General features: G+C 50.0%; 1 long non-coding RNA gene across 1 annotated transcript; it reads left to right on the plus strand.

Moving 5' to 3' along the window:
• The first annotated feature begins 12,262 nt into the window (after positions 1–12,262).
• Positions 12,263–14,955, plus strand: LOC102167412 (uncharacterized). The gene is given in 3 exon segments (NR_201405.1): positions 12,263–12,852; positions 13,466–13,516; positions 14,192–14,955. It is a non-coding gene; the product is annotated as an uncharacterized LOC102167412 (long non-coding RNA).
• The last annotated feature ends 291 nt before the right edge of the window (positions 14,956–15,246 follow it).

Below are 15,246 nucleotides of genomic sequence, written 5' to 3' on the forward strand. Positions count from 1 at the left end.
AGGGAACTCCCCAACAAACTTCTACTGAGCATCTCCTCTGTTCCAGGCCCTGTGCTGGCCCCCGGAGATCCAGTAGTGAATACACTGAAAGTGTCCTCAGGGTCATTCCTCCCTATATCACAGAAGCAGAAGCAAGGGGGGGTCACCTGCCCAAGACCTCCACAGATAATTAGCACCCAAGATCAGACCAGGACTCAAGTCTTCAAACCCCCGGCCAGTATTATTACCTCTAGATGCTGCTGCTTCTGGACAAAACACAGGACCTGGGAAATCAGTCCCAGAATGGAAAGACAAAAACAAATTTTTTTAATAGCACCTCTGAAAAAATGTATCCATGAAAATGCTCAGAATAGAGAATCACTGACTTGCAGAATGAGAGAGGCCTGAGTGGCGGAGGGAGCTGGCTGGGGCTCAGAGGCATCCAGGCAGTCCTCCAGATGAGCACAGCCTCTGCTGGACAGCTCCCGAGACGCAGCGCCTCTGCCTCCAAAGAGCGCTGGTAGCCTCTGTCTCTGAACCGGCTCCCCACACAGCCACCACCCTGGCAGTGTCCTGCTTCCCTGGCAAACACAGTGTCCCCAACCTAAGGTGGAGGAGAAAGAGTTTTTTTTTTTTTTTTTTTTTTTTTGGTCTTTTTGTCTTTTTAGGGCCGCACCCACGGCATACGGAGGTTCCCAGGCTAGGAGTCTAATCGGGGCTGTAGCTGCTGGCCTACACCACAGCCACAGCCACGCGGGATCCAAGCCGTGTCTGGGAACCACACCATAGCTCATGGCAACGTGGGATCCTCAACCCACTGAGCGAGGCCAGGAATCAAACCCGCAAACCTCATGGTTCCTAGTCAGGTTCGTTAACCACTGAGCCATGACGGGAACTCTGGAAGAGTCTTTTGAGAAACCTGAGGGAATCAATCCACTGTCTGAGATGCGGACAGGCAGGGCACTCAGGGTGCAAGAGCCCTGTGGCTGATGTGTTAGAAGACAGGTGCGGGTTCTCTCAACAGACCATCACTGCCATTTTTCTGGACAGTTCGATCACCTGCCTTGTATACGAGGTTTTATAAGATTCAGCTATTCACTGCTGGTCTGAATCCCTCCCTGCCATGTTATCAGCTGCCTGAGGGTACAAGCTGCTGGACAGCAGAGCCTGGGTTCTACAGAGTGGAGGGCCAGTTTTGTTCATTCATTTTACTCACGCCTATATCAGGGGTTTGTACGTCCACAGTTTCTGCTGGTGATGCTGCTGCTTCAATGTGACAGGGCAGCCGGCCACCCATACCCCCCACCCCCTGCAGGACTTGGTCCATAGGGATCATAACACCAGCTACCACTTAGTGAGAGTTTCCTTCCTCTAAGCTACACTTTTCACCCCTAGTAGCACCTTTCATCTGCACAGCAACATTATACAGATGAGGAAACTGAGGCCCAGAGAGGTTAATCACCTTGCTTAAGGTCACACAGGAAGTGTCTGGGCCAGGATGTGAGTCTGGTCTGCTGCCTCCAAAGCTCACATTCTTCCCTCTGTGCTGCCCCATAAATGCTACTTGTTCCTCTCTGTCCCTGTGGGAGGATGTTCCCATTCAGAAGGGCGTGGGTTGGCAGCCTCTGCAAGTAGAGGGATCCCCACTGGGTCAGAATCATAAATAATCCTGCCACTGTGATGTGCCTGGGAAAGAGGCCAGCGTGGATTATGTCCCCTGCCTTTTCCAGCAACTTCCCGCCACACTGCCCTCTCTGCCCAGGCAACACCAAAAGTGCTTATATTCCTGCCCAGGCGGAGTGCCCGCTAAGGCAGCTGCCCTCCCAGCAAGCTTCAGGGGCATCTTAACTCCTTCCCAGCCTTGGACAACCAGTTGGCTTCAGCCAAAAATGAATCGGCTCACAGGCTGGTACACATCTTCCAGCCTTACCTAGGGTCATATATTGAGATGGATGGACTCAAGCTGCATGCGGAAAGTGGCAACACCAGGCCAGAGGAAGAAAATGGTCCCAGCCTTGGGAGCAAGGAGGCCTGCTTCAAGTCAAAAATATGAGAGTGACAATAACAATAGCGGTCACCATCCTACGGTGACTCTCGAGTAATCTGCTACAACCTTCCACGGTTCCTGATCCTGTCCCCATTTTACAGATGGAAAGGCTGAGTCACTGGAGTTCCCATCACAGCTCAGCAGTAGCAAACTCAACTAGTATCCATGAGGATACGGGTTCCATCCCTGGCCTTGCTCAGTGGTTAAGGATCCGGCGTTGCTGTGAGCTGTGGTGTAAGTTGGCAACTACAGCTCTGATTCGACCCTTAGCCTGGGAACCTCCATATGCCACAGGCGCGGCCCTAAATAAACAAGAACAACAACAAATATGATGCGTCTCAGAAAACCACTTGCTCAAGACCACACTGATAGAAAGTCGAGCCAAGATGTGAGCTCACGTCTCTCTGCCTCTAGAACTTAAGCATTTAACCCGATACCGCTTTGTTCTTACTAGCTGAGTGGCCTTGAACCAGGCACTTCCTCTCTGCTCTTCCATTTCCCTTCCTTTAAAATGAAGGAGTCAGGAGTTCCCGTTTTGTGGCTCAGTGGTTAACAAAGCCGACTAGGAACCATGAGGTTGCGGGTTTGATCCCTGGCCTTGCTCAGTGAGTTAAGGATCCGGCATTGCCATGAGCTGTGGTGTAGGTCGCAGACACGGCTTGGATCCTGCGTTGCTGTGGCTCTGGCATAGGCCGGTGGCTACAGCTCCGATTCGATCCCTAGCCTGGGAACCTCCATATGCTGTGGCTGCGGCCCTAGAAAAGACAAAAAAAGACCAAAAAAATATTTTTAAAAATTTCAAAATCAAAAAAAAAATAAAATGAAGGAGTCAGACTCCATGATCCCCGAAGTCCCTTCCAACTCTAAAATCACAGTGGTTCCAGTCCTAAGTCTAAAACAAAGTAGCCTCTGAGCAAGTCAACACCTCGACACCATGTGTCCAGCAGCGCTGCTCTGCCCCATGCGTGGCCAGGACTCGTGAGGTTGGGTGAAGGGCTGGAAGGCCAGCAGTTCTCAAGAGTGTCACTCTTACCTCTCCCCTTACTGGTCTACGATGACAACCTGAAGAGGACAATGAGTTGTTCACTTGAAGCACCCCCGGCCATCCAACTCCTGTCAGTTTAGAATGAAATCATCTTTGCCTAGATGTGTCCCATCTTCTGCACTAGCCTGCTGTGTCCCTGGAGTCTCTTTCATAGCAAGCGATCAGTATTGGTCCTGTCCCCTTTTCTTTCATGTTCTCCCCACTGTGAAGGCATTCCCACCAGTCATGTGGGATTATTTAAATTTAATTTAGTTAAAATTAAAAAATTAAGGGAGTTCCCGCTGTGGTGCAATGGGATCAGCGGTGTCTTGGGAGCACTGGGACACAGGTTTGATCCCCAGCCTGGCACAGTGGGTTAAGGATCCGGTGTTGCCGCAGCTGTGGCTTAGGTCAAAACTGTGGCTCAGATCTGATCCCTGGCCAGGGAACGGCATATGCCATGGGTGGCCAGAAAAGATGGGAAGGGAAGGGAAGAGAGGGGAGGGGAGGGAAGAGAAGAGAGAAAGAAGGGAAGGGAAGGGAAGAGAGAAGGAAGGAAGGGAAAAGAGAGAAGGAAAGGAAGGGAAGAGAAGAGAAAAGGAAGAGAAGGGAAGGGAAGAGAGAAGGGAAGGGAAGTGGGAAGGGAAGGGAGGAGAGAGGGAAGGGAAGGGAGAAGAGGAAAGAGAAGAAAAGAGAAGAAAGAATTCAGTTCCTAGGTCACACTAATCCCATTTTGATTGCTCAGCAGCCGCACGTAGCTAACAGGGGCTGTACTGGGCTGCACAGAAAGCACTTTTCCATCACAGCGTAAAGTTCTACGGTACAGCGCTGGGGGCGGGGATCTGCCCAGTTCAGGAGCTCTTAGATGGAGCGGATCGTCTGACTGAGCAGGGAGCTGAGAGAGGAGTAAGATCTTTGTAGCCAAAGGTTGGGCCCAGATACTAATCACAGGGCTGGAAGCTTGACAAGACCTCGAGGTGAGCATCAACTCTCTTGCAGGAGCCCCTAGATGGTGAGCCAAACACTTAGCTGAGTCCGTCCTTGGAGAAAGGAAAGTCAGAAGCAAAGTCAGGGCAGGGGGTTCCTACAGCCACCTGAAGCCACTGCCTCCTCTTGGATCACACAGTGGGGGACAGACGAGATCCTTACCTGGGCCGGAGGAGTGTCCACTCTGGATGGGTGATTTCGTCCCTGGGTGCACCCAGCTGGTTGACTTTTCCTCATCACTAGAGAAGATCAAAAAGAAGGGGTTAGATACAAGAGAGGCTTCCCTGAGCAGGACCCCATCTGCACGTTCACACCAATACTTGACTGTCCGATCCCAGACACCTGGTGGGCACCCAGGCTGCCTTCATTCATTCACATTCACAGAGCATTTACTGAACAGACTGACAGATTCAGAGATGAATAATCCCAGATCCCTGACCTCAAAGAATGTCTAAACCACTAGGAAACAGATATGCAAAAAGATACTGGGAAATACGGTGTGGTAAGAGCTGTAATTCCTACACATCTATGCAAAGAGAGCATTATACCACCAGAGAAAGGAGCACTCCCTGGATAAGCACTCCCTGGATAAGGATGGGGAACAGCATGAAGGCTTCACTAAAGAGGTGACATTCCAGGCGACGGGTGAAGTCGTGTGGGAAGCGCACAGCAGGTCCTTAACTGGCAACTTCTCAATGGATAAGACAGGAGGGAGCTGGGTAAATCAACAGTCCTGGAGCATCTGCAGTGCTAGGAATTTCACTTTATGAATCTTAGTTCCCTCACTTTGGAAATTTCAGTTTATGAATCTGAGGTTCATTCAGAGAGGTTATGTAATTTGCCCAAAGTCACACAATCAATAAGCGATGAAGCCAGGACTCAGAACTAGATCCCCCTGAAAACCAAGTTCTTGGAGTTCCCATGGTGGTGCAGCAGGTTAAGAACCCAACTAGCAGCCATGAGGATGTGAATTAGATCCCTGGCAGGTCTCGCTCAGTGGGTTAAGGATCCGGCGTTGCTGAGAGATACGGCTTAGGTCCCAGATGCGGCTCCGATTCGCCCCCTAGCCTGGGAACTTCCATATGCCATGGGTGCAGCCTAAAAAGACAAAGGGGAAGAAAAAAAAGAAAAGTTCTTTCTAGCATTTCACTCCCAGCAAGGTGGGCTCCCCAGCAGTGCAGATCCTCTGGGCTTTAGTTGCAAATTAATCCTTCGACCTTTCTCAACCCCTCACCAACCAAGGACATCAATTTCCCTGAGCCAGATGTACATGGAGGAAACGACTCCCAGATCATGCGTATCACCCAGGCTCCACTCAATGCTTTAAAACTAAGTAACACCTTAATTAATATAACAAACTCCACTAAGAAGGATGCCACTAAATTTCTACTAAAGTAAGATATACAATAAACTGCACATATTTCAAATGTACAATTTTTTTTTTTTTTGTCCTTTTAGGGCCACACCTGCAGCATAAGGAGGTTCTCAGGCTAGACGTCAAATTGGAGCTGTAGCCGCCAGTCTATAAACCACACCATGGCAACACCAGATTTGAGCCGCGTCTGCGACATACACCACACAACTCACAGCAATGCCGGATCCTTTAACCCACCGATCGAGGCCAGGGATCGAACCCATGTCCTCATGGATCCTAGTCGGGTTTGTTACCACTGAACCATGATGGGAACTCCTAAAGCGTACAATTTAATAAAGTTTTGACATATGTGTATACCTGTGAAACTATTACCAAAACCACCCAGAATTTTTTGGGGCCCCTTAGCAATTCCTGCCTCCTACCCTGAAGCTCTCATCATCCTCCCCTGCCCCCAGCAGCAGCTGAGCTGTTTCCTGTTACTATAGATTCGTTTGTAGCGTCTAGAGTTTCTAGTTTCATATACATGGAATCATATGAACTAGGCTTCTTTGTCTGACTTCTTTCCACCTGTTCTTTCTTCCAGGTTAGTAATTTATTCCATTGTAAGATACACCTCGCGAGCTCCTCCCCCTCACCTGCTGATGGACATTTAGGTTGTTCTCAGTTTGGGCCATTAACAAATGAAGCGGCTTTGAACACTTGTGTCCAAATCTTCATGAGGACCTATGCTTTCTTTTTCTTTTTGTTTTAATTTGTTTTGTTTTGTTTTGTTAGGGCCTCACCGTGGTATATGGAGGTTCCCAGGCTAGGGGTCCAGTGGGAGCTATAGCCACCGGCCTACACCACACCACAGCAACTCGGGATCCGAGCCGCGTCTGCAACCTACACCACAGCTCATGGCAATGCCAATCCTCAAGCGAGGATTGAGCGAGGCCAGGGATCGAACCCACAACCCCATGGTTCCTAGTTGGGTTCATTAACCACTGAGCCACGATGGGAACTCTGATCTCTGCTTTCTTTTCGCTTGACTCCACCTGCTGCAGGAAGAGGGTTCCAACCTGACCCACCCCTCTGATGAAGAGATAAGAAACAAGCTGTGCTCACCATCGAGATGTGTGACTGGGGCTTTGGTCCTGGGAGACAGCGGAGAGGAAGCGAAGAAGGGGAAATTCAGCCCTTACACCTCCTCTTCAGCAGCCCTGAGATTTCTGGCCCTGACCCCTTCCTCCTCCCACACCATTGGCCCCTTCAGATGTCACATCTCTCTCTACCCTGCCTGAATGTCAAGGGTCACAGAGTCACAGGGTCACAGAGGTAGGCTCACCCACCTTTCCCCCAGCTTCTCCTTCCTCCTGTCCTTTCCGCACCCTCCTCTCATCAGCCCCCGACCCAGAGCAATGCTGTGGCAGACTGTCTCCACTCCAGCTCTGGGCTGGTGGGGAAATTGTGGAACCAGGAGGACTGGGGTCACTGCAAATCCACCAGCTAGAGTCTTCTTTGGGGGCCCCAGTCAGTTGCCACGCAGAGCATTCTAAGGCTTTCCCATCAAGCTCAAGTCTCATGCCTGCCTCTCCTCCCCTCCCCCATTCTCAATGCATGATCTTCTCTCACTCAAGAGAAATAGAAACCATTAGGCAGGAGTTCCCATCATGACCCAGTGGTTAACGAATCCGACTAAGAACCATGAGGTTGTGGGTTCGATCCCTGGCCTTGCTCAGTGGGTTAAGGATCCCGTGTTGCCGTGAGCTATGGTGTAGGTTGCAGATGCGGCTCGGATCTGGCATTGCTGTGGCTCTGGTGAAGGCCGGTGGGAAGGCCGGCGGTTACAGCTCTGATTCGACCCCTAGCCTGGGAACCTCCATATGTAGCGGGAGTGGCCCAAGAAATGGCAAAAAGCCACAAAAAAAAAAAAAAAAGAAAGAAAGAAAAAGAAACCTTTAAGCAGGAGCTTCCCCAATAGAGCCAACCTCCCCACCACACCTCTCCATGCTCCTGCCCATCTCTATCTTGGAGAAAAGGTGGCCTTCTCCCACTGAAGGTCAATCCCTCAGCGTAGGTCACAGTCCCCAGCATTCTCCGCTTTTCTAGACCCTTCTTATGTTGAGTACAGTGGACCTGTATGCTTCCCTTTCCTCTTCAGGTCATAACTCTAGCCCCTACTCCTATTCATGTTTTCTGGTCTGAACCCTCTGCCTCCCTTTCTTTCTTTTCTTTTCTTTTTTTGTCTTTTTTGTCTTTTTAGGGCCGCACCCACGGCATATGGAGGTTCCCAGGCAAGGGGTCCACTCGGAGCTGTAGCCACCGGCCTACGCCAGAGCCACAGCAACAGCGGATCCGAGCCACATCTGTGACCTACACCACAGCTCACGGCAATGTGAGATCCTTAACCCACTGATCAAGGCCAAGGATTGAACACGCAACCTCATGGTTCCTAGTCGGATTTGCTAACCACTGAGCCATGATGGGAACTCCTGCCTCTCTTTCAACGTCACCTCCCCTTCCAGCTTCCTGTCTCCTGTTCCTCTCCTTACTGACCAAATGTCCCTTTTAGGAACCAGTTCCTTCGAACTGTCCCCACTTCCAGGCCTCCCATTCACCAATCATCTACAATCTGCTTTGTGTTCCCAGCCCTCCCCTAAAACCAGTTTCCTAGAGGTCATTAAACACCCCCTAGTTCCTACATCCGTTAAACACTTTCCAGACTTTTTTTTTTTTTTTTCCTGTCTTTTTAGGGCCGCACCCAAAACATAGGGAGGTTCCCAGGCTAGGGGTCGAATCAGAACTACTGCTGACAGCCTACACCACAGCCACAGCAAAGCGGGATCCGAGCCAAGTCTGCAACCTACACCACAGCTCAAGGCAACGCCAGATGCTTAACCCATTGAGTGAGGCCAGGGATTGAACCTACAACCTCATAGTTCCTAGTCGGATTCGTTTCCGTGCGCCACGACAGGAGCTCTCACTTTCCAGTCTTAAGCTCACTTGGCTTCTCCATGGTTGATGATTCCTTCCTTCTTATCATCTCGTCCTCGCCATCTGGGGGGCACGCCACCCTGGCCCAGGCAGTGCCCACCTCTGCACCCTGGGTGTCCTCCATCCTGGCCTCTCTTCCTCTATTCTTTCCTTAAATTCAGTGCTGCCTGGGAACCCTCCTGTCTTCTCCCTCACACACTCCCGAGTGGTCCCAGCTTTACTGGATGACTCCCAAGCCTCTCTCTTCAACCTCTATCCTGCACACCCAGCTGCCTGTAGGAATCACTTCCTGATGTCCCATGGGGATCTCAAAGCCAATAATTCCCTGCCAAACCTGTACTTTCCCTAAAACCTATTTCTCTTTCTACACTCCTGGTTTCTGTCAAATTCAAGTTAAAAATTCTGAGCTCTATCTTTGGTCCATCTTTTCCCCTCATTCCCCAATATTCAGGGAGTAAATGGACACTCTCAATTCTACACTAAAGATGCCCCCATCTCTCCCTCCCTTCCCTCTATTATTGCTGCTTTAATTCAAGTCTCCTGGACTTTGGCAGTTGCCTCCTAACTTCTCTCCGTACCTCAAGTTTCTCCCCTTGCCTCCTCACTCAAATCATTACCCGTGCAGCTGCCAGAGATCCTTCTAAAATACAGATCTAACTATGCCACGCCTCTGTTTAAAATCTCCTTTGGGGAGTTCCCCTCATGGCTCAGCGGTAACAAACCCGACTCGTATCCATTAGGATGCAGTTTCAATCCCTAACCTTGTTCCGTGGATTAAGGATCCAGCATTGCCGAGATCTGTGGTTTTGGTCATAGACACAGCTCGGATCTGGTGTTGCCGTGGCTGTGGTGTAGGCTGGTGGCTACAGCTCCGATTGGACCCCTAGCCTGGAAACCTTCATATGCTGCGGGTGCAGCCCTAAAAAAGCAAAAAAAAGAAAAAAGAAAAAGAAAAAAAAGAAAGCATTGGAGTTCCCACTGTGGCACTGTGGTTAACAAATCCGACCAGGAACCATGAGGTTGCGAGTTCAATCCCTGGCCTTGCTCAGTGGGTTAAGGATCCGGCGTTGCCGTGAGCCATAGTGTAAGTTGCAGAGGCGGCTCGGATCCCATGTTGCTGTGGCTCTGGCGTAGGCTGGCGGCTACAGCTCTGATTAGACCTCTAGCCTGGGAACCTCCATATGCCACGGGAGCGGCCCTAGAGAAGGCAAAAAAGACAAAAAAAAATGAAAAAAGAAAAGAAAAAAAGAAAGCTTAGGTCCACAGGAAGACTTGGACACAAGAGTTGCCAGGCATTGTTTGGATCCCGCATTGCAGTGGCTGCGGTGTAGGCCGGCGGCTACAGCTCCGATTTAACCACTAGCCTGGGAACCTCCATATGCTTTGGGTACAGCCCTAAAAAGACAAAAACAAAACAAAACAAAAACTCCTTTGGTTTCTCATTGCCTACAGCATCAAGTTCAAATCCCTTAATTCAACACACGAGGCCTCTCAGAAGCTGCCCTTTCCTACCTGTTTGGTTTTTTTTTTGGGGGGTGGTCTTTTTTTTAGGGCCACACCCACAGCATATAGAGGTTCCCAGGCTAGGGGTCTAATCGGAGCTGCATCTGCAGCCTACACCACAGTTCATTGCAATGCCTGATCTTTAACCCACTGAGGGAGGCCAGGGATTGAACCCGCATCCTCATGGTTACTAGCTGGGTTTGTTACCACTGAGCCACAATGGGAACTCCTCCTACCTGTTTTGCTTCATCTTCTGCAACAGTCCAGCCACCTCCATCACCTCTATTGGACCTCTCAGAATGTTCTAGATAATCTGGGCTCTGGCCCATTGGTGCTCGCTGACCCACGGGCCTCTACTTCAAGGCCCCTTTCACTCTAGTCTCTCTCCTCAAGAATCAGCTCTAATATCTTCTCCTCTGGGAGGCCTCTCCTCAACTTCTAAGAGAGTGTTAGTTCTTTCTTCCTTGTGTTCCTACACCATCATGCAAAAGCCTCTGCAATGTACGCTATGATTTCGTGAGTATTTATTTGCGTTTTCTCCCTACCACCTTCAAGGAAAAACCTATAGCCTATTGTTTTTATCTCAATACCTAACGCTGCAGCAGACAAATAGTGGATACTCAATAAATGTTGTGGTATGAACAAAGCAAAGAAGCTGGAAGGCAAGTAAGAAATTGGCAAGAAAGACGAGAAAAACCAAATTAACCCCTTCATCAGAATCCCGGAGGAGCTTGTGGAAATCCAGATTCCAGGGCCCAACCCTCAATCTTTTGACTCAGAATCTTTGGAGGCAGGGCTCAGGAATCAGCTTTTTTACTAAGTTCTCGGGTGATTCTTAGGAATTTTGACGTCTCAAACCACTGACCAAAGGGACTCCAGTTTTAATACTGGAGACGTTCTGTTATTTAAGAATCTGACCTAGGGTCAAGAACTTTCGTGGAGTTAATTTCTAAGACAGTATAATTACAACATCAATCTTGATCACGGTGACGATAACTATAGAAGAAAGGCCTCCAGCAAATGTGGAAACAGCAACACCAACAAGAAACCACTGGCTGCCTGCACTCCGGCAAAGGCAGTTTGGTACAGGGCAGAAAGCAATGCACTAAATTCAGTGGGTTCTGAGCTTGGTCCCAGCTCTGATTAACAAGTGGTTTTGTTTTTTTTTTTTTGTTTTTTTGTTTTTTTTTTTCAGACAAGTGCTCTCAATCTCTGCAGACCTCACTTCTGTCTGAAACACAAGGAGGGTGCATCCAAGCTTCCTTTCAGCTCTAAGGTCCTGTGAGTGGCTGTCTTGAGGAAGGCAAAACCCATTACGTGTGGGTAATGGTTCAGAATGCTGTGCTTCTAGACCCGCTATAGAAGAAGAGATTTCTATCCTGGCCAAAGATGCCTATAGTAGAAGTGGGCCAAAATAGCACCAGCAGAGCCACTCTGTTATAATGAGATTATGCCAGAGTCATTTTGGCTTATGAAATTAATATCACAGCACTAATATATTACTGAGAGCTGCAAAGCCTCCTTCTCTCTCAAGAATGCCAAATGTACTATGAGCATCTTCTTCCCCTTGACCACAGCCCCATAAAGAAAGGAGAAGGGCTGCCACCTGGTGAACCCTGAGTCCTGGGGTGAAGGAATTCAGGGAACTGGTGGGTGGTTAGAGGCAGAGTCTCCTGGTATGTTGTCATTTATTCCACATCTTCGGGTAGCAAAGGGGCGGTGGGCACAAGAAAGCAAGAACTCACGCCTGGCCCTTTCAAGTGGCTGAAGCGGAAAGGAAAAAACTGCAGGCTGGCCACCAGGTCTAGCCTTCCTCCTCAGGGTCCCCCAGTCCGTCTGTGACCAGGAGAAAGGGGAAGGCCAGCACCTGCCCTGCCCTGCCTTTCTCAGGGGCAGGGAATGCTGAGCCTCTGCTGGACTTTGACCTACTGGGGAAAAGGCGGGAGACACATTCAAACAGGCACAGTGATAAACTTATTAGTCATGCCTGCTGTTCCTGCCACCGCTCCCCCCCCACCCTCTCCTGCCAGCCCCCAGCCCTGCTGCCTTTCAAGTTGAACAACTTTTTTTAAAAAAGAGAGAGAGAGAATGAGACAGATCCACATACTTGATGAAGAAGACTCTCCCACCGCGGTCAACTCCGTAGGTCCACCGGCCGGGCAAGTCCAGCCAGTCAATCTCATCGGCCATCTCGGTGTCCCGCAGCCCCTCTGGCTCTCTGCCCACCCGGGCGCCGGGCTGGGGGCGCCGACCACGCACCCCCCCCCCCCACTTTCTGCTCCTCCTCGAGGCGGTGATGGGGGAGGGGCCCGATGCGGTCCAGCCTGGCCCGCGGCGTGCCTCCCGGCTCCCTGGCAGGGACTCTGGCCTCTCACTGAAGGCAGCTGGCCGCCAGCCGGGCAGCAGGGAGCCGAAGACTTAACCCTGGCCGGGCCGAGCGAGCTCAGCGTGCGAGGCGGAGCCGGCCCCAGACACCTCCTGCCTCCGGGAGTCTGCGCTCCCCTCCGGACGTCTCCTTAACTTAATGACCGGCAATTAGCGCATGAGTAATCCTGCCGCTCCTCTCGCCGGGACTGCTCACCGGCAGCGCCGAGGGCTCGGTCCCCTCTGCTCCCCGCGGCCGGGCAGCCGGCGGGGCCGAGCGAGCGGGAGCGCGAGCCGGAGGATCCCTCCCCGAAGGGAGCAGGTTGCCGTGTGCGAGCGAGGGTGTTGCCTCCGCGCTCCCAGCTCCAAGCCTGCGCTCGACCGCCGGTCGGGCGAGCAGAAGGCGGAGCCCAGCGGCCGCTCCGAGGGTAATTCACAGCCGGGAGAATTCGCCGCAGCCCGGCGGGAACCCCAAGTCCCGGCGATGGGCGCGGAGGAACCAGTTCGGCTGAAAGAGCTTGGAAGCACGAACCTGAGGGACATGTCCACCCACTGACCGGAAAAGGGGAAGTGAGCAAACCTGGTTCTACTTGGCGGGAGGTTAGTAGAGGAACAAAGGTCAAATGCAGGGAAGGGTGACACGGGTGAAAGGAGCAAGGGGCCCCTTAAGATGTCAGCCTAATTAGTTAAACCAGCCCTTACCTTTCTTTCTGAGCGCTTCCTCCAAGAAGTTGGCCATGACTAAGAAGAATCAGGGTGAGACCTTAGAAACACTCAGAAGACGGCATCTTTTATATCCCTGATCCCTAATTTACACCGGAAAACGAAAGAGCAAAGGAAAAAAGAGAGAGAAAGGAGGAAATGTGTCTTGTGTATAGAATACAGGTTGCTGGCATTCAATACAGGCATATGAAAAATGGTATTGCTGGAGCCCATGGGTCTGCAGTCCCCGGTCTGTATCAAAGTTGGACTCCAGGCAGCTTTCTCAATTTACCCAGGACCTGCCACTGGGGCTCCGAGTAGATGCACACTGTTTGAACCCTTGTGTCAGACCCAAGGGAATAGTTAGACAATAGGAGAGACACCTGTCTTTGAAGGAAGCAATGTGTCGCATGGCAGTTGGCTAGTGTCTGCTGCGTGAGCACACTTATTGTAAGCATTCTAAGGGATTTAATGCCTGTTCCACTTCGGTAATTTCTACTCATCCCTTCAGGATCCACCTACGTGTCACCTCCTCCTGGAAGCCACTCTGATTCCACCCCAGGTAAATTTACATGTCCATCCTCTATGTGTCACGGAGCCTTATTAGTAACGCTACAAGGGAGTTTATCACACTGTAATGCGATCCTTGGTTTACTTACCTGTCGTCTTCAGGGGCGCTATTTTATTCATCTTTTTAGCCCCGGCATCTACCTGGAGCACCTGATTCATATTTAATGAAAGACTGATACTGTCGTAGAAATGGCCCTTAACTCTAACCATAGTCCTGTACTTTTGGACCTTATTTGGGGGCCTGATAAATATAACCATCAGCAACATCAGGGTGTGTGTGTAGGGAGAACTTTCTGGAAAAAGAAACAACTAGTGAGCCTTCCCAGGTATCTCCAGTGCTCAACCTAGACGGTGTAAAGTGTATGCATCTGATAGATAGTGAAGCCAGAAGATGCCACAAAGAACATATTGGCCAAGCCTCTTGTTTGAACCATGGGAAACAGAAGCACAAAGAAGGGAAGGGAAGGTTCCGGTCACTGAGCAAGGATCTGCCTCCCCAACATCCAGGCCAGAGCTCTTTCCATGACATCATCCTACCTCCAGCACTGGAAATTCACTCTGCCAGCATATACAGCTGAGTGCTGGCTCCAGGTTTAAGTTGAGTCCGTTCTCCACATGCAAAGGGAAGCAAAACCCCATAATATGCAACTCTTTTCTCCTTTCTCAGATCCTAAGTGTTTCTAGTAAAGAAAGCTGCATTTGATGGTGAAGCAGAGCCGCACCTGAGAAGCTTAGGTGAGGATCCCCTTCCAGTTCCGGAATTGGGGAGGGTGGGAGGGTCAAGGGGTCAGACTCTTTGCCTGTCCCAGGCACCCAGCCTTGTGAACCACCTGCAAGACTTATCGCGATGATAAGGCACCTGCCCACCCCTGTGATATCAGAGGATCGGAACCTCCAGAATCACTGCCAAGATGCCTCCAGGGAAAATACCAGCAACCAGTGCACTCCCAGTCAAACCTGAGCAACCAGTAGGGGCAGCTTCTTGGGCTGAAGGTGGGTAGAAATAGGGGACAAAAAAATGACATATGTTTGGAGTTCCCATCATGGTGCAGTGGTTAATGAATCCGACTAGGAACCATGAGGTTGTGGATTCGATCCCTGGCCTTGCTCAGTGCGTTAAGGATCCGGCGTTGCTGTGAGCTGGGGTGTAGGTCGCAGACGCAGCTCAGATCCCGAGTTGCTGTGGCTGTGGCATAGGCTGGCAGCTACAGCTTCGATTTGACCCCTAGCCTGGGAACCTCCATATGCCGTGGGAGTGGCCCTAGAAAAGGCAAAAAGACAAAAAAAAAAAGACGTATTTTTGAAAATATGTATTACATCACTGTCTTCTTTGAGGAGCAAGGGTTTACGCTGATTTCTTCAAAAGATTTTTGTCTTATCTCTAATCTAGCCTGGGTTCTTTGAACATTTACCTAGACCAAAAAAAAGAAAGAAAAAAGAAAAAAGGCCAGTGGTTGAGATTTTGAATTTTTTACTCACTTGAAATAAATCATTTGGGACGGAAACGCTATAAAATTTGGTTGTGATGATTGTTGTACACCTACAAATGTAATAAAATTCATTAAGTAATTAAAAAAAGAAAACAATGGAACAACTTAAAAGCTTATTTAAAAATAATCATGTTTTGACAGAATGATAAAAATCTAAATACAAGATTCCTTAGCAAAAAAAAAGAAAGAAAGAAGAAATCAGATTTGAAAATATTTTTCTGGGAGTTCCCAT

Source organism: Sus scrofa, chromosome 9 (genome assembly GCF_054392235.1).
Source record: "Sus scrofa isolate SSC_HxYL_T2T_F1_AM1 chromosome 9, Sscrofa_HxYL_maternal_Yorkshire_Landrace_v2.0, whole genome shotgun sequence".
NCBI classification, from domain to species: domain Eukaryota; kingdom Metazoa; phylum Chordata; class Mammalia; order Artiodactyla; family Suidae; genus Sus; species Sus scrofa.